Here is an 18,685-nt window from a genome sequence, read left to right on the forward strand (position 1 = left end):
TCCTCCATTTTCAAGGAATATGGAGAGGAGGCCTTAAAACTATTCAGAGCCTCATCGGTAAGGACTAGATTTCAGAAGCTGACATGTATTTGGATTAAATGGGAACATTCTGTTGCGTCAGTAGTTTGGTAAAATTCCATTAAGACGTCTGTTATACCCCACTCTTCTCACATGTTTACAGCTTTTTGAATAATTCTGCTGTGAGGATCAATGCATTCACAGCTTCATCTGACTTCACGGCAATTGGGCCCATGTATCCAAGGGCAAAATTGGATCTGGGGGCATAATCCAATCCTATGTACAATGTAACCATATTAAGTTTCTGTGCAACCTTAACAATTTGCATTTCTCGTCTTCTGACTACTTCATATTAATCATGTGAGCTGGGACTCTCAAAGGGGCCCAAGGTAGTCACGTGTCCACCACTTACTGAAAATCACTGGGTGTGCAGGGCCCACTCCCTTATATCCATTTGAACATCACAGCTGTGATCCTCTTCCTTTAATTTTACTGTTGGTTTTTTTGTTTGTTTGGTTTAAAGAAAAAATACATTTTTCCAAATAAACAGCCAACGTTCAGTGAAAGGACCCAGTTCTGCCCCTCTGTACTTCCTCCATTCTGTTCACACACAGACGTTTAAAATGTTCTCCCTAGCAACTGCCTCTCCTTTACCTCACACAGTAGACGCTTAATTTAGACACCGTGTTGAAACTGAGGAGCTTAGTCAGATTTTATTAATGTGTGAAACACAAAGAACTAATTGAGACCCAGGTTTCAGTGTGGTCCTTTCAGGCGCGGCTGGGGGAAGCTGTCTTTTGTTTCACCTGGTGGGGGATTCTGATGCTTGATAGCTAGACCCCTACCCAATGCATGGTCCATTTTGGTCAATTTCACCAATTTCACGGTCATAGGATTTAAAAAATCATAAATTTCATGATTTAAGCTATTTAAATCTGAAATTTCATGGAGTCCAAGGTTGGGGTCCTTTGTTGTCCAGTGTATGGAAAGGCTTGTGGGGTCCTAACAAATTTAAAATATCTATATTTTCTCTAATCTCATCATCAACCCCCTCCCCAGTAGTTGCAAAACATTTGTCACTCAGTCACAGACAACTGCAAGGCTACGTTGGCCTTGGCCAAATCTCTTTCAGCATTTCCTTTGTTCCACTTTGCCAACACAATTCTGACTGATCACCAACTCAGATGACTGCCAATTCAAATTATTTACAACTTGGCTAAATGCAGTTTTTCACTCTCTATGCAAACCAATACTATCTAAATCCAAAAGGAGCATCTACGTTTTTTATTTGCAGTGTTTGCATATGCATATGATTTGTGGGTGCACAGAGATGATTGTACGCACAATAGTATTTTCATGGACTCGCTGGGTGGTTAGCGGTCCAGCTATCCCAATTGGACACCTTTGCAAGTGTAAATTTGGATTTCCCCCCACCATGATTAAATGCTTGCCTGCACAAAATTGTACACCCATATAAAGAGTTAAATTTCTAGACTGGCTTTAATCAAGCTTTTGGTTTTGTGGGTGCCATTTTGCAGCCCCGATTTTTTTTTAATTTAAGGCCAGAACCTAAGCTTTTGGATCATAGAGTCCAAGGTTGGGGTCCTTTGTTGTCCAGTGTGTTGGCAAGATAGTCACTTTCTCATGGTATTTTTTTTACCCCAATATAACTTTTCACATCCATTTAATTAATTGCCTAGCTGCTTGTCTGTTCCTATTTGAGCCAAGAAAATTCACACTTTCTTTGTTAAGGCAGTGGAGGAATGAGGCTGCCCTTCAGTATTGGTGAGATATAGCGTGTGAGGGTGATGATAGTCTCAAACTTTGTGTCTACGATGTTATACGCAGTGGGTTTTTTTGTTCAAAGAGAAATTTAGAATGTGAGGGTTAGTCCCAAAGTGGACCACTTGCGGCTCCGGTTTGACAGAGGAACAGAATTTGGATCTAGATTGTTCTCAGTGATACCTGATGACAGAACAAGGAGCAATGGTCTCAAGTTGCAAGGGTGGGAGGTCTAGGATGGATATTAGGAAAAACTTTTTCACTAGGAGGGCGGTGAAGCACTGGAATGGGTTACCTAGGGAGGTGGTGGAATCTCCTTCTTTGGAGGTTTTTAAGGCCCGGCTTGACAAAGCCCTGGCTGGGATGATTTAGTTGGGAATTGGTCCTGCTTTGAGCAGGGGGTTGGACTAGATGACCTCCTGAGGTCCCTTCCAAACCTGATATTCTATGATTTTATGAATTTTGGAAAGTAGGAAAGTGGTAGAAGAAGGAAATCAGAACCTGGAAGACATAACGGAGGTGCTAGTGAGCATATGAGGACATGATTGGGCCTTTCAACATGACTAGAGAGGCCTTTGTCTTGTACTGGGTGAACTGTTGCGCAGTAAGAGAAGCCAGTTTGAAGCAGTTTCAGGGCAAATTAAAGGTTGGGAAGAGTCTGTGCAGAGAGGAGATCCCTGACTCAGAGTTAAGGAGGCACTAGGAGAAGTTACTACAGGTGACCGTGTAATGAAGTTCTGCTCAGGTTTTCCAGTGAGTGTCTCCCTTCTGAACTCCCTTCCCTTCAGAGTACAATGAATTTGCAATGAATGCCCTCCTCCGATGTATGACTGGCTTGCCTGGTTAGCATCTGACAAAATTAACCAAGTGACTACATGGGGGTGGTTGAAGGTTATTGATTTATAAAATCAGAAGATCACTCCCTTGTTCTGTTATCTGCAGCACTAGCCATTTCTCTCTCTCTCCCTCATTTTAACTTGAAACCTTTTGTCTTTAGTATCGCAAAACCCTGGGTGGTCAGTTCTCTATATGTGTAAATGGGAACAACTAATTTAAAGTCACCCTTTCTAGTAAGGGGGTTGTAATTATGGTGAAGTTGCTTTGAAACGACACAATGATTATGCTTTTGGGTATCTGGAAATACCACTAATTCAGAAGTAGAAAGATTGCTACATGACTGGGGATAATTACAGTGTAAATATCTTAGAATTAATACACCGTGATTCTGAAAGTATATGTATTAAGATGAACTCCCAAGTAAATCAGACTGTTAATCCTCTGCTTATATGATTTAGTGCTGATAGTATTGATTGATATTGAAAAGCAAAACCACAGTGTGCTTACATTTCAATTTCAGTATAACTGCACTATATAATAAGGGTATTGTAATCAGCGTGACTTCAAACAGTTTCCAAAATCATTTAAATAAGTACATAGAGGAAAAGCTATTGTGAGGTACATCTGCTAATTCAAATGAGGGAGGATTTCTGAAGTTTCCTTCTGTTATTGCATGAAGCTAAGCAAGGAGACCATATTTTAGAGTATTATGTCAGGCCTTGTCATGAACTCCACTAAAATGCCATCTTCTTATATCTGATCTAATGACTTTACACTTCATGAACTAGAGGAAAAAACACAAGTTGGCTAATTTTCAAATCATTTGAAGTGTATTGGTCAGTCACAACATTGACAAGCTAACTGCTACACCAGACTGGGCTGGAGAAGCTGTGTCAGCAGCGATTTGTGGTGCTCGGAGTGCGCTAATACATGCAATTGACAATGTAGATACAGGGTTATTTGCTTCTACAAATGATTCACTCTTAAGATTTGTGTCAGAAGCACATGCAGACTTTTAATTGTCTTGCCAAATGAGCGGTAACAGACACTTGCTGCTTTTCAATGCAGCGGTAGCACACAACGTTCCTTTCTGCAGCATACTGCTAGTTTGCATCTGCTGATATTGTCCTTTGTGCTCCCTTGTAAAAAGCTTTCCCAAGGCCATTCCTCCTGACAACTCTTTCTGTGCTGGCACTGAATCAAAAATCAGGTTTGTTGTGTTCCTTCCTTTTGTGAATCCATGCTAAGAAACTCAAATGTGGAGGCGTACACCTATCCATTCTGATTAGTATCTCCAGGCTCTTCCCCTTTCTCAAGTTGATCTCACATCTTTAGCTGTTAAGAGCCACCGCAATCTAGATCCTCCCTGAAATCCAGTCTTCGATTAGCTTTTCTCCAGTCCCCGTCCCATGTTTCCCAAGAGATTAAACAAACGCTTCTTTCAAAATTCCAGGACAGATACAATCCTACTTGACAGTTTTGTCAGCCTACATCGGCTTCTATTTTTTTTATATGCTTTTCTGGAATGACCCTGATTTCCTTTGTTTCTTCCCCCCCACCCCACCCCCTTCCCTAGGGAAATTGTTGTCTCCTTCACAGCCCGTGCACTGTAAGAAAATATCTCCTGGTAATCACACTTCTCTCAACTTCCCATTCAGCTTGAATCCTTTCTCTTAGCTTCAGAACAGGGCTATATTAGTATTCAGATTCCTATTACAGTGAATGTTACACTGCACAAGAGTGTTATAGTATGTTAATAATTAGTGTACTATAGCGCTCTGAGATACGCTTCCTTCCCAGCTCTGGGCCTTTGTCTCAGTACTCCTGCTATCCATGTCTCCGCTCTCCTGACTTCCCCATGCTACAATGGGCTTCCCCCCCGCCCCCCACCATATGTTTCTTAATTACAAGTTAATGGTCGTATTTCATGCTGCACTGAAACATTCACTGAGCTAACCTTGCCACACCAGTTTTTAGTCTCCCTTTGCTTCTGCTTTGATGCTCGGGTCTTTCTCACTTACTCTCATAGAATCACAGAACTGGAGGGGACCTCGAGAGGTCATCTAGTCCAGTCCCCTGCACTCATGGCAGGACTAAGTATTATTTAGACCATCCCTGACAGATGTTTGTCTACCCTGCTCTTAAAAATCCCCGATGATGGAGACTCCACAACCTCCCTAAGCAATTTATTCCAGTGCTTAATCACCCTGACAGGAAGTTTCTCCTACTGTCCAACCTAAACCTCTCTTGCTGCAATTTAAGCCCATTGCTTCTTGTCCTATCTTCAGAGGCTAAGAAAAAACATTTTTCTTCCTCCTCCTTGTAACAACCTTTTACGTAATTGAAAAATTGTTATCATGTCTTTCCAGACTAAGCAAATCCAATTGGTTCAATCTTCCCTCATAGGTCATGTTTTCTAGAACTTTGATCATTTTTGTCGCTCTTCTCTAGAGTATCTCTAATTTGTCCACATCCGTCCTGAAATGTGGCACCCAGAACTGGACACAATACTCCAGCTGAGGCCTAATCAGCGTGGAATAGAGTGCAAGAATTACTTCTCGTGTCTTGCTTACAACACTCCTGCTAATACATCCCAGAATGATGTTCCCTTTTTTTGCAACAGCTGTACACTGCTGACTCATATTTAGCTTGTGGTCCACTATGACCCCAGATACCTTTCTGCAGTACTCCTTCCGAGGAGTTTCATTTCATTCACGTTTTGTATGTGTGCAACTGATTGCTCCTTCCCAAATGGAGTACTTTGCATTTGTCCTTATTGAATTTCATCCTATTTACTTCAGACCATTTCTCCAGTTTGTCCAGATCATTTTGAATTTTAATCCTATCCTGCAAAGCGCTTGCAACCCCTCCCAGCTTGGTATCGTCTCCAAACTTTGTAAGTGTACTCTGTATACCATTATCTAAATCATTGATGAACATATTGAACAGAACCGGACCCAGAACTGACCCCTCCTTATGTCCTTCCAGCATGACTGTGAACCACTAACTACTACTCTCTGGGAACAGTTTTCCAATTTTGCACCCACCTTATAGTAGCTCCATCTAGGTTGCATTTCCCTAGTTTGTTTATGAGAAGGTCATGCGAGACAGTATCAAAAGCTTTACTAAAGTCAAGATAGCCATCTCTTACTATAAGCAGCCCATTCGGCTCCAGTACTGAAAGCCGTGGCCTTCTAGCAAAAGCTATTGTGTGGGTCAGCCCTCGCCAACATGCATACACAAAATGGCAGCATCCAGGCAATGGTGTTTCATCTGGTAAAGGCTGCACTGCTATTGGCTGGGGGGCAAATGGCCTGAGTGGGATGCCTGACTGACTGGCCCATGCCAGGCTGCTTCCTCTATCCCCCAATTTACACCGAAAAGGTTGGCTGCAAGTCTAATGGCCTTTCCCGCGCATGGCAGATATCAGCGCGGCTCCTTTTGATAGAAAGGACTAAACCGTAGGGTTTCCTGTCTGTGTTGTAATCGAGCTGCGACTGGTCAGCCATTAAAACAGAGCAGGTGGGTGCTGCCGTGTGAGCATGCCGCCGCAAGCCCAGTTTAGCCATGCTTGTCTGTCAAGTCCCCGTAACACTCCAGCATGTTCATAGCTCCTAAAACCATTGGCTCCAACGGGCACGTGACTCTTAACAGCCGGCCCTCGACAAATGACTGGGAGACCATAAAGAAATCGGCCAGCTGCTGCAGTGCTTAAAGTACCAGGGCTGTTTGGAAGTGGAAGTTTCAGCTCCGCTCACTCATAGAAACCCACATCAAGCAGATAGGGAAGCAGCATTTTCTCCTGAAGTGACAATTGTGGCATGAATTCCTGACTCCGTTAATTGGACTGCAGCGGTAAATGCGAGTGGGTGCACGTGCCACACTGCATGACCGAGGAGGACTACGATGTACGAGAAGGGAAAGGATGCAGCTTTACATTTAGGGAGAGAATTTCATGCCACCATTGTGACAGAACCAAACGATGGAGCTTTCCCAGCTCCCATAAGGAACTTGGATGCATCTGACAGCTCATTGGCAGGGCAGGGCTGGAGCGTGCTGTGTAGGAGCTAGAAATTAAGGATTGGTTCTGCAGAAGACTGACCTAAAGGTGGCTACAGATAGGTAGCTTGGGAAAGGTAATAGAATTGCATGATTCTGGTCAAACTGTGCTCTCATGCATGGTCACAGTAAAGTCAAATTGATAGATGCATCATGGAACACTGGGCAGATTTCAGAGTTAACCAAAAGCAGTTTGGTTATAGATGAATGCCTGGACTGTCCAGAAAATCAGGTTAAGTCCAGAAATGTAAGCACAAATGGTGTCCCAGCAGGAGAAGGAAATGTGTCCACAACTGCATTTGTAGACAAATTTAGGACGTTAGATGTGAAAGACATTTTTTGTTATGTGGAGAGAGATCCCATGTATCCCCACAAGGAAAGCTAATGCACAGGCTGGAAGCAGCACTGTTGTATATAATTTTCTTTGACCCAGGGAATAGGTATAGCATTCTGCTTGCAACATGTGCGATCAAAAATACAGCATTTAAAGAGGCTTAGTTGCTATTTTCTTCCAGATCACAGCTCTACTACACAGCCAGAGAGAAGGCTTTAGCCAAGCTTAAAAAGAACATTGCAAACAAACGAGTTGAACTTTCCAGATTCTATCTGAATAAACTCAAAATTCTGCATGTTCTGGGATCAGACACTAGCGCTCAGATTATTTGATACAATACAAGACAATATTCAAGAGAAGGATTCTGAAACAGAAGGAAAATATTGAGTGAAACATAGTTTGTGAATTCAGTCCCTTTCATTTTTATCTTCATCTCACTGAAGGCATATTTTGTGCAAAGAGTGTCTCATTCCCCTCTGATGGCTGGACTGTAAGAGGGTAACTACCAACTAATGGAGTTATTTCTTTAGTTCAAGTGATAGAGGTCTGTGCTGGAGTATTATCTGTTCCAGATTCAAAACACCATTTACAACCTGTGTTGGGCTCATTGTGGATGAGTGCTGAGAGCAGAGATTCGATGGACTTTGCAATAAGTACTATTAACCTTTATGCTGTTTAAGATAACTGGGATGGCAGAAATCCACCTGAAGTGTTAAAAACCCCTCAAAGGATTGTAGTCTAACTATCTAGGCCTCCAGAATTTTAAAAGGGGTAGAGTTTTGTGAATAAGTTTCAAATTCTGCTGTTTCCAAATGCGGTGGCTTGCTGGGAGTCAGTGAAGTGGTCCAACTGCTTTCCCTCAGGTCAGGCAAACGGGGACAGGAGGAATTTCTGCTAAGTAGATATTCAGGAACTCTGCTTTAGGGACCCACAAGCCATAGTTAGGATTAGGTTTCGGCACAGCTCTTTAGGGATTAGTTGGGAGCAATAACTAGCATCCTGGGCAGTCACTGGTGATTTTTAAAAATCTCTATGATTGAAAATTGGCATGTACCCCACTGCAGAAATTGGAGCACAGCACCCCGAGTTCCAGCACCACTGGTACCAGCTAATACCTCGACTTAGTTCAGATCAGCAGTGTGAACCATTGTTGGTTCAGATAGTACAGTGCTCACCATACCTTAAATAAACAGCTTGGTTTCCCCAATATTTGTAAGTACTTCAGATTTTCCAAAGAGGCAATGCCCAACTTCAAACGCCCACCATATTTAAATAGATTAAATTGAATCCATTGTAAATCCATGTAAAATGAATGACAGTCGTCATGTCCTATTTCAGGCAGTCGGTCATCAGTTGCTAACTCCATCTTAATGAGGAAGTTTCCATGTGTAAGGAGAGCGAGTGCTGGTCAGGATCTGAATTTTGATGGGGGCGGGGGAAGCCTGGGGTTGAATTTCATTTAAAATGTCATGAGATTTTTTCTTCCTGTTTTTCAACCAGTTCCAGAGTGAATTGATTTTCAACCGTGTTTGATTACAGTGGTACCAGTGAAGCAGTGAGGCACTGCACATCAGCAGTAAAGGTTAAAGAATATAGTCCTTCGTGATTTGCATGATATCATCTGCCATTCCTAGAAATCAAGCAAAACACACACACACCCGCCCTCAAACTTGTGAACGTGCAAACCGGATAACAAGATTTTGAGTTTTTAATATTGCTCTGGCAGACCTACTGCCTGACAGCATATCAGGAAGGAGGAGCCGGGCAAAGCCATGTGGAGAGAATTGCACAGATGGGTCTTGTTATCATTAAGAGGATTTGAATGTGTGGCAACTCCAGAACAGCTTTTAAAAAAAATTAGCTGTAAGTATTTTGTAATACAGAGTACGCAAATGGGTTCATTACGCTGCCCAGATGGCTAATAAAATTTACACCAGCAACTGGAATGAATCATGTGGAAAACAAAGCAGCTAATGAAAAGAAGCACCAGGGCTATTTACTGTGTATGTGCCTAACAGACCTTTGTAGCTGCCAAATACAGTGAAAAGGCAAACTACAATAGAAGAATATACACAGTCGCTCTATCTGTAGCCTATGCCACAGGCATTTCCCTGAAATATAATGTGCTATGGTCCCTTTTACCTGGGCAGAACCCTATTGAAGCCCACTCGCTGTGAATATGAAGTACCATTAATGCCCATCACGTTATCCCTTGCCACCTGATATATTTTTTTTTCAGATTTGCACTGACTGGAACTGCTTCCAGTTTAAGTCTTGGAAACTTCATTTGCTGTAAAGACACCTGATTCAGCGTGTGTTCTGAACACTTCCTTTTGTTGTATTATTCAGAAGTTCCTAAAGTAATGCGCACGATATGATCCCAGCAAGAAAACTCAATGTACAAGGACCAGTGACTTCAATGAGCTTTGGATCAGGTCTATAGCAGGACGTACTTTCAATAGCCTTACTTCTAGAGCCAACGTTCCGTGTGTGCCAAGTGTCACATATGAAGGATTAATGTATTTACACAAGAATGGCCATACAGGATCAGACCAATGGTCCATCTAGCCCAGTCCTGTCTTCCAACAGTGGCCAAAGCCAAATGCTTCAAAGGGAATGAACAAAACAGGGCAATCAAGTGATCTATCCCCTGTCGTCGTCCAGTCCACACATCTGGCAATGAGATATTTAGGTGGCCTTCTTGGCTAATAGATAAGTTCATGAAGGATAGGTCCATCAATGGCTAATTCTTTTTGGAACCCACTTATAGCTTTGGCCTTGACAATATCCCCTGGCAACGAGTTTATAGTTGTGCATTGTGTGAAGAATTACTTCCTTTTTGTTTTTTTAAACCTATTTATTAATTTCATTGGGTGACCCCTGATTCTTGTGTTATTTGAAGGAGTAAATAATGCTTTTTCTCCACACCATTCATGACTTACAGACCTCTATCATATCCCCGTTTTGTAGTCTCATTCCAAGCTGAACAACCCCAGTCTTTTTAGTTTCTCCTCATATGGAAGCTGTCCCATACCCTTAATCATTTTTGTTGCCTTTCTCAATATTTTTTCCATTCTAATCTATCTTCCTTTGAGATGGGGTGACCAGAACTGTACACAGTATTCAAGGTATGGGCGTACCCTGGATTTATATAGTGGCATTATATTTACTGTCTTATAATCTATCCCTTTCCTGATGGTTCCTAACATTCTGTTGGCTTTTTTGACTGCCGCTGCACATTTTCAGAGAACTATCCACAATGACTCCAAGATCTTTCTTGAGCGGTAACAGCTAATTTGGATCCTAGCATTTTGTGTATATATAGTAGAATTATGTTTATCTGTGTAAAGGAGACTAGGTTTTCCAATGTGCATTACTTTGCATTTATCCACATTGAATTTCAGCTGCCATTTTGTTGCCCAGACGCATCCAGTTTTGTGAGGTTTCCTTTGTAACTCTTTGCAGTGTGATTTGGACTTAACCATCTTGAGTAATTTTGCATCATCTGCAAGCTTTGTCACCTCACTGTTTATCCCTTTTTCCAGATCATTTATGAATATGTTGAACAACACAGGTGCCAGCACAGATCCTGGGGGAACCCACTATTTACCTCTCTGCATTCTAAAATGATCATTTCTTCCTACTCTTTGTTTCCTATTTTTTAATCTGTTACTGATCCATGAGAGAACCTTTCCTCTTATCCCATGACTGCTTACTTTGCTTAAGAGCCTTTGGTGAGGGACCTTGTCAAAGGCTTTCAGAAAGTCCAAGTACACTCTATCAACTGGATCACCCTTGTCCATATATGTATTAACCTCCTCAAAGAATTCTTATAGATTGGTAATGCATGATTTCCCTCTACAAAAGCCTTATTGACTCTTCCCCCAACAAATGGTGTTCATCTATGTGTCTGATAATTCTATTCTTTACTATAGTTTCAACCAATTTGTCTGATAATGAAGTTGCACTTATCAGTCTGTAATTGCCAGGATTGCCGCTGGAGCCATTTCAAAAAATTGGTGTCACTTTAGCTATCCTCCTGTTATCTGGTACAGAAGCTGATTTAAGTGATAAGTTATGTACCACGGGTAGTAGTTCTGCAATTTCATATTTGAGTTCCTTCAGAACTCTTGTATTTCCCATTGTATTTTTTTTAAGATTTCATTCAATCATACTTTAACGATTCTAGACCTTATTCCACCTTCTCTTTTCTGTTTTCTTTCTCATTTTCCTGATATTCTCTCTCACACCTACACATATTCATAGAGAAATACCAAGAATTCATAGAATATCAGGGTTGGAAGGGACCTCAGGAGGTCATCTAGTCCAACCCCCTGCTCAAAGCGGGGCAAAAATCTGTCTGGGGATTGGTCCTAAATCCTAAATGGCCCTCTCAAGGATTGAACTCACAACACTGGGTTTAGCAGGCCAATGCTCAAACCACTGAGCTATGTTAAGTTTAAGTTGCAAGAAAACAAGTGGAAGACAGCAGTGATGTTTAGTGTTTTGTTTCCTCATCTGTAAAATGGAGATGATGAAACTGAGCTCCTTGTGAAGTGCTTTGAGATCTACTGATTAAAAGTGCTAAATAAGAGCTAGGTATTATTATTATTGAGCCAAGACAGTAGTTCTCCTGGAAGAATAATGTACTGCAGACAAAGAGCAAGAGGATGTCAACATCTTGGGCCTTACTACATTCAAAACTGCCAACAGGAATCAAAGAAAGAAAACCTCAAGAAGGAGGTAATTCATGTGTCAAGTCGCCTAGGGAGGGAAGTCAAAGTACAGCTAACCCAGAGAAGGACAGATCTAAAATAATGTCAAATGTATCATACCAGGACTGGAGAGTTTCCTGGCAAGCATCATCAGGGCTGGGGAGATTGGCCACATGCAAAGGTTTAATATCCTGGAAAAGGCAAAGATACAATGTCTTCTTTTACTCTATGGTACCTTGAGCTTTGTGGTTACAGAGCTAGAGGTTTCCATGGGTAAAACTGATAGCCAGCTAAAGGTAAAACAGGCCATAGATTTAAGGTGTACAGCTTCAGCTTCCTCACTGTAGCAAAAGGATGCTTTCTTGTCAATTTTATTAAGCACAGAATTCTGGGGGAAGAGTAGCCCAGTCAGAATCATAGCCAAGGCTTTGAAAACTATGGAAAGATTTGTAGTCTAATGACCATTGGTGTTACAAAGTTTAGAAATGTTAGGTGGGACTATTCTGACTCAGAAGTAATGGGACATAAATAAAAAATACCTGAGTTTTTAGCTAGTGCATTATTTAATGCCAATGTGTTTGAGCGAATCTGAAAAAGGATTGTGATGGAAGCATACTTGTCCCTGACCACTGTAATTTCACTCCATGGCTGAGGGAAGAGGGAAACTTTTTCTTACTGGCTTTTTGCCATCAGGGGTTTTTAAAATAGAAAGCCAAGAGATGTGGCACTGAGTGATACTACATTTACCTAGTTGAATTTTTTGCCTTGGGAAATATACGGGTAACTGCAGCTGTTTTATGCTAACTGCTTAATAAATGGCTTTTGTGGGTATGCTCTTTATCCACAGTTGATGCATTATTTTTGTGCTGTCCCATTAACTTAGGCCAGTATTAACCAGCCTGTTCTTTAACACAACCCCACTCAGCGTTTTTTTAGCACCTTGCCCCTGAGGATCTTCAAACACTTGACAAACATTAATTTTGCCTTGCCATGGCCCTGTGAGGTATGTAGGGTAAGAGGTGTTGTCCTTGTTTTACAGATGGGGAAACAAAGGCAAAGATGGGTCGTATGACTTGCCCTTGGACACAAAGCGAGTCAAGGAATATAATTATGCAACTGTATGAGAACAGTTCCTATACAGACATTCTAGTCTAGAGCATGCTGTCAGCTTGGGAACCATAGCAAGGGGTGGTGCAGAGCCTTATTACGCTGGGAGGTGGGGGAACACTGGGAGGCATTCTGCCTCCAAGAAACTCAATGAGTTTAATCCATTTAATTTCTGGTGTGATCATTAGACACTTCAGTTGTAGATCTGTAATCAGTCTTCACCAACTGCTGGAAATACTACTAAGACCTTCAGTTCTCTCACCATCTTTGTTTGGGGCACAGGGGTTTGTGTGTGTGTGTGTGTATGTAGGTGTGTGTATATGTGTGTGTGTGTATATGTATATATAATATAATGTATACACAGACACACAATCACAATATTACTTATGCTCAGTGTTCTAGGTTTATTTTCACATTGCATTTGTTGAGAATACATGTCCCATATTTTCCTCCTGAGGTTTCATGCACTCTGAGTGATGGAGTTAGTAATTTCTGGAAGTTAATCACACTACTGGTAGTATTCTTGTAGATATACTGTGCTATACATTGTCCTCTTTGGGCCTGGACCAATACACTATGAAGTCAATGGGAGCTTTTTATGCTTTGCCACAGCCAGTCTGAAGATTTATCAGCTGTGTTTTGCTTTTAAATATAGGAATACTTCAGACGTTAAAATGGTCTTGATTTAATAATGCCATATGGATGCTATGCTCAAAGAGTGGTAGACGAATACTAGACGTGTATCTGTACAGGAGTGTAGTATATAGGAATTGGGGAGTATTGCTTTAAATAGTTTCTGAGCTTCTAGCATCTTCTGTATTTCAAAACCCTGCCAGTGCACCCGAGTGCATGTGTAACTAGGCCTTACTTATTGAGTATATTTAGTCACCGCAGTTATTTGGGTCCCAACATGGCACTGGTTTCTTCATATTGCGCTTTACTGCATAAAGAGCAAAAGACACAACAAGCAACTGCTGCTTCAGTTTGTGCCAAATGCAGCAGGCAATCCATCAGTGAGTAGTGCAGCTTCAGCGATAACGAAGGTGCCTAGATTTATTTTTGTACCGAGTGTCGCTGTTTGCGTGGAAGTTCATTCACAGTTATTCTTTACATTCCCGTTTAGGCATGGTTGGGAGTGCGTCGATTGCTTAGCTTGTGAATGTCACTGAACTGCATTTTGGCATGTTTTTTGTCCCCCCCCACCTCCCATGATTCACCTGATGGGTTCAGCTAGTATTTTCTCGCTGGTTTTTCCTGTTAGTGAACTTATTTTGAGGTTCTGCTGCTGTGAGATTTTCCTCTAATTTTCTATTTGTGCTTATCTCCTTCACAAAGTGCACCGAGAAATCACTGCAGTGTAGCGCTCCTCTATGTTTTGTCCTTCTTCAAATAGTGGATTTGATCAGTTTCTGCAAGCTCGTTGCATTAGACTGTGCTGTTCAACGTTTCGCACTAATTGGCGCGTCCGGGCTGTAATTGAGGTCCTTGACTTGTGTCTGTATCCTTCCTTTCAGTGGCTCCCTTAAGTTGTATGACTGACATTACATCATGAAATAGGAGACAGTAATGTTTTTCTAGTTCTGTAATAAATTCTCTGTCTGACTTTAGGCCATTCATCATGTTAAGAAAAGGTTTAACTACTGCTTTCAAAATGATGACATTGATTATGTCACTCATACATCATTCAGCATTAACATTTTATTAGAATTTGTTTCTAAGATTGACCCTGGATGTTAATGATCTAATGATTCCTACCGTGCGGAGCATAATGACAAAGTCCAATGAGATCTTTTAACCCAGAGCCTCTCTTGTAAATTGGCATAATGCACCTACTTCCAATGACTTCAGTGCACCTAGGCTGATTTCCACCAGTTGAGGATTTGGACCTTAATTTCTCTATTTAAATTTAAATTAACTGAAAATAAATGTGTTTTGGTGAAGACAAATTGAAAGATTAGGGCAGGGGTCTCAAACTCAATTTACCTTAGAGCCAGTGCCCGTCCTCAAATCCTCCCAGCGGGCCAATGTCACTCATGCCACCCAGAACCCGCCCCCCCAAAAAACTCTGCCCCCCCAAAAACTCCACCCCCCCACCTGCCTAAGGCTCTTGGGCAGAGTTTGGGTGGGGGAGGTGGTCTGGGGTAGGGGATTGGTTTGCAGGCCCTGGGAGGGAGTTTGGGGGCGGGAGGGGGTAAATGGGGAGGGGAAGGGAGTGCAGGCTCTGGGAGAGGGTGCAGCACTTACCTGGGGCTCTAGGGCGGGGTGGGGCGCGCTTCTCCCCGGGCACCACCCCTGCAGCATCCCATTAGCTGCAGGGGTGCTCGGCACGGGGGCAGCGTGCGGAGGAAAGGCCCCGCCCTGTACCTGGGCCACAGGGAGGGGCCGGCAGCCATTGGTCCGAGCAGGCAGACGCCACTCAGCTCCGCTGTGCTGCCAGGGTCCCTGAGGGGGGAGCGCGGGCCGGGACTAGGGGATTGGTAATGCCTGTGCTCTTAGTTCCCTAGGTCTGTGGCTCACACTGTGACGAGTTTGGATTGCTCAAAAGTGGTTCTCTGACAGTCAGAGGTCATGCACCAAACTGATGCTAGATATGGGGGAGGAGGCGGGGGTGGGGAGGGGAAGCATGTTGCTACTACTTATACCAGGGGTGGGCAAACTACAGCCCGGAGGTCGCATCTGGACCATGCCGCCACCAGCACCACGTCCCTGCGGCCCCCGGGTGGGGGGCCAAAGAGCTCCATGCATTGCCCTGCCTCCAGGCACCGCCCCCCGCAGCTCCCATTGGCCAGGAACGGGGAACCATGGCCAATGGCAGCTTCAGGGGAGGTACCTGGAGGCACGGCAAAGGCAGTGCACGCGGAGCCCTCCACCCCCGTCCCCAGGGGCCACAGCGCTTCCGGGAGTGGCGCAGGGCTGGGGACAAGGCAGGCAGGCAGGGAGCCTGCCCTGGCCCCAGTGCACGCTGCTGCCACCCCAGAGCCACTTGAGGTAAGCGGCGCTGGGCCTGTGCCCAAACCTCACTTGTACCCCACCCCCCAACTCCATGCCCTAAGCCCCCTGCCTGCACCTTGCACCCCTCCTGAACCCCAGCCCCCTGCCCTGAGCCCCCTCGTACACTCTGCACCCCTACCCCCTGCCCAGAGCCCCCTCCTGCACTCTGCACCCCTTCTGCATCCCTACCCCGAGCCCCCTCATACACCCTGCACCCCTCCTCTGCCCCAATGCTTTGCCCTGAGCCCCTTCCTGCACACCGCATCCCCTCCCACACCCTGCACTCCCTCCCGCACCCCACAACCCTGCCCTGGCCCTGCATACAATTTCCCCACCCAGCTGTGGTCCTCGGCCCAAAAAATTTGCCCACCCCTGGCTTATACGGTATCTATTCTGTGCATCATAATTTTAAAATGAACGGAATCCATCTTGAAAGCTGATTGGATGGTATTTGCTTTTTTATGTTTCTGAGAGTATCCTGAGCATTTAAAACAAAACCCCCACACTTAACCAAGTAACCAGGTCAGTACACTGGGAAGAATAAGTCTACCCCATCTCTTCAGCTTTGTTACTAGAGTAGCTCTGCTCTACCCCATTGCAAGTACTTCCCCACCCATTCCTCTTGCCACGGGCAAATCTTCTTGCTCACTTGTTGAAAGCAGTGTAAGCTGTTCTCCCGCCCAATTCTCCTTTCTTGCAGTCAGCAAACCTCTTTCCTTGGTCACCTTGCAAGCAGCAGGCCTTCTTCCTGGCCAGTGCTTCCATCTACCAATAGATAGTTGCTCTCCCTTATTTGCAGCAGCTAGCCGGCTTGCTTCCTCTCTGTACAAATGTAGGGCCCAATACTGCAAGATGGTAAGCACCTTGTATGCTATGTTGATCTCCTTCATCTTATCTGGAAGCTAAGAGCTCTCTGCATCCCTCCAAAGAGGCTCAGCATCTTGCAGGATCAGGCCCACTCCACATTTCCTGCCCCTGGCTGATGATATGACAGCAGGGTTGCTACTGATCAGCTGGCTGGCTGTTTGAAGGTAGCATGTGCATCTCACTTCCCTCCTGGCTAATAATGTTCAACAGCCGCACACTGTATCCTTTAATTTTGCAAATACCACGGGGATCATCGTCCGGTCACTGCACCATTGACGTCAATAGCATTGCACACAGGTCGCTTGCCACCTTACAACATTTTTTGTTCTAGTAGTGAAGTTCTAGGAATAGCAATTTCTGCGCCGCATTTCCTGTGGAGAAACAGCCAGCTGGCATTATTGGCCCTTGACACATCATGGACCTCCAGCTCCTCCCAGCCAGTGATTACTCCCAGAAATTGCCCCACAGCTCCAGAGCTGTCAACCCGGTCCCTTTCATGCACACAAAGTCCCCTTTAAATAAAGCCAAACCAAAGCAAGGATTGTTAAGAGAGCAATTATCCAGCAGCCAGACCCTGTGCTCCAACGACCCTGTTGCTCTTTTCAAATCAGTTATAGTTTCCTAATAAGTTCATGAATCACTTTTAATGGTACTTTCCCTGGATTATATGTGTACATAACTGATGCTGCCTCTCATCTAATGAAGCAACAGCAGTCTAGGTCCACGGCCTTTCCTGGGGATTAATGAGCAACCCAAGACCACTAGCCTGGTTACTTATCCCCAAGGAATGACTAGCACTAAATTCGTTGCTTTCATTGATGGCTTAAGATGTCAACACTAAGGCAAGTGGGTTGTTTTTAGTGGGTGATGCAATTCCACTTGCTAACTATAAGGCGCTAATTAAAAATGAAAGCACATTAGCCAGTCAGATTGCTTGGGGCATCTGTCTAGACTCCAAACAGTGTATGATCTCATGTCTTGCTAGTATATTTGCACTGTTTATTCAGCATAGCATGTATGCTGTTAATTTTCTGGTCTTTGAGATTTTTTCTTTCAGATATTAGTTTGAGGTTCTACAATCCACATCTTCAGCTGAGGTTTTATACTTCTCTAGACAGTCACAAATCTCTAACTAGGATGATAAACGCTCTTAACAATGAGAATAGGCACTGCTCCTGACAAAGGTCTGCATTTTAAGGCCAAAATCCCAAGATCACTGCATGTCTCGGTGAGGAGTGAGGATAGCTTCTTTAGCTAATAGAATAGCATTTTGACCCTCTAGCTATGTAACATTGTCAATGATTCAAAATCTAGCTATTTCCGTATCTCACAACTTACTGCTTAATATAATGATTCGATCTGAGAAAACAATTCCGAATATGTGCCATCTGTAGTATCAATGGGAATATTGCTTTAAAAGGACAACTGGAAAAGCCATAACAAAATTTAACATGCACTCTTTGTGCTGCTACTTTTTTACCCATTTGAAGGCGATAATCCATCCATTGGATTATCATCCTTGCTGCGAGGAATTATCTGTTATTACTGATCCTACTCGAGACGTCTTCTGTTGTACTGTGGGGAACAGAGAAGTGTTGGCACTGCATTGCAGATATGGCAATGTGGCTTACTGACATTATAAACTCAGGTGCAGAATATAACATCTGCAGGTTAGACTGTGGCATGCTCTCTTTCAGTTTTCCTTAATCTGCATGCAGAATACAGCATGTATTTCCAGAGACCATAGGGGATACGGAATAAGTAGCCCGTGTTACTTTCTGCAACAGCTCATTATGATAGTACTTTTTCATTAGGATGAAGGTTGCATGAAACAAGATAAAGGACAAATGTTTATGAGAAGTGTTGTTTTATCAAAGTAAACTATCCCCACCCCTCTCCTCCATCAGCACCACAAAACCTTTTTAACGCTTTTCATTTTCTTTTCCTCGCGACCAATGTTTCTCCCCCTTTTCCT

General features: G+C 43.4%; 1 protein-coding gene across 7 annotated transcripts in view; it reads left to right on the forward strand.

The window, feature by feature from the left end:
• The window catches only part of FGF13 (fibroblast growth factor 13), a 339,123-nt gene that overhangs the window by 152,214 nt on the left and 168,224 nt on the right, over positions 1-18,685 (forward strand). The gene's annotated exons all lie outside the window — the stretch shown is intronic.

Source organism: Chrysemys picta, chromosome 9 (genome assembly GCF_011386835.1).
Source record: "Chrysemys picta bellii isolate R12L10 chromosome 9, ASM1138683v2, whole genome shotgun sequence".
In the NCBI taxonomy this organism is placed as follows: Eukaryota; Metazoa; Chordata; order Testudines; family Emydidae; genus Chrysemys; species Chrysemys picta.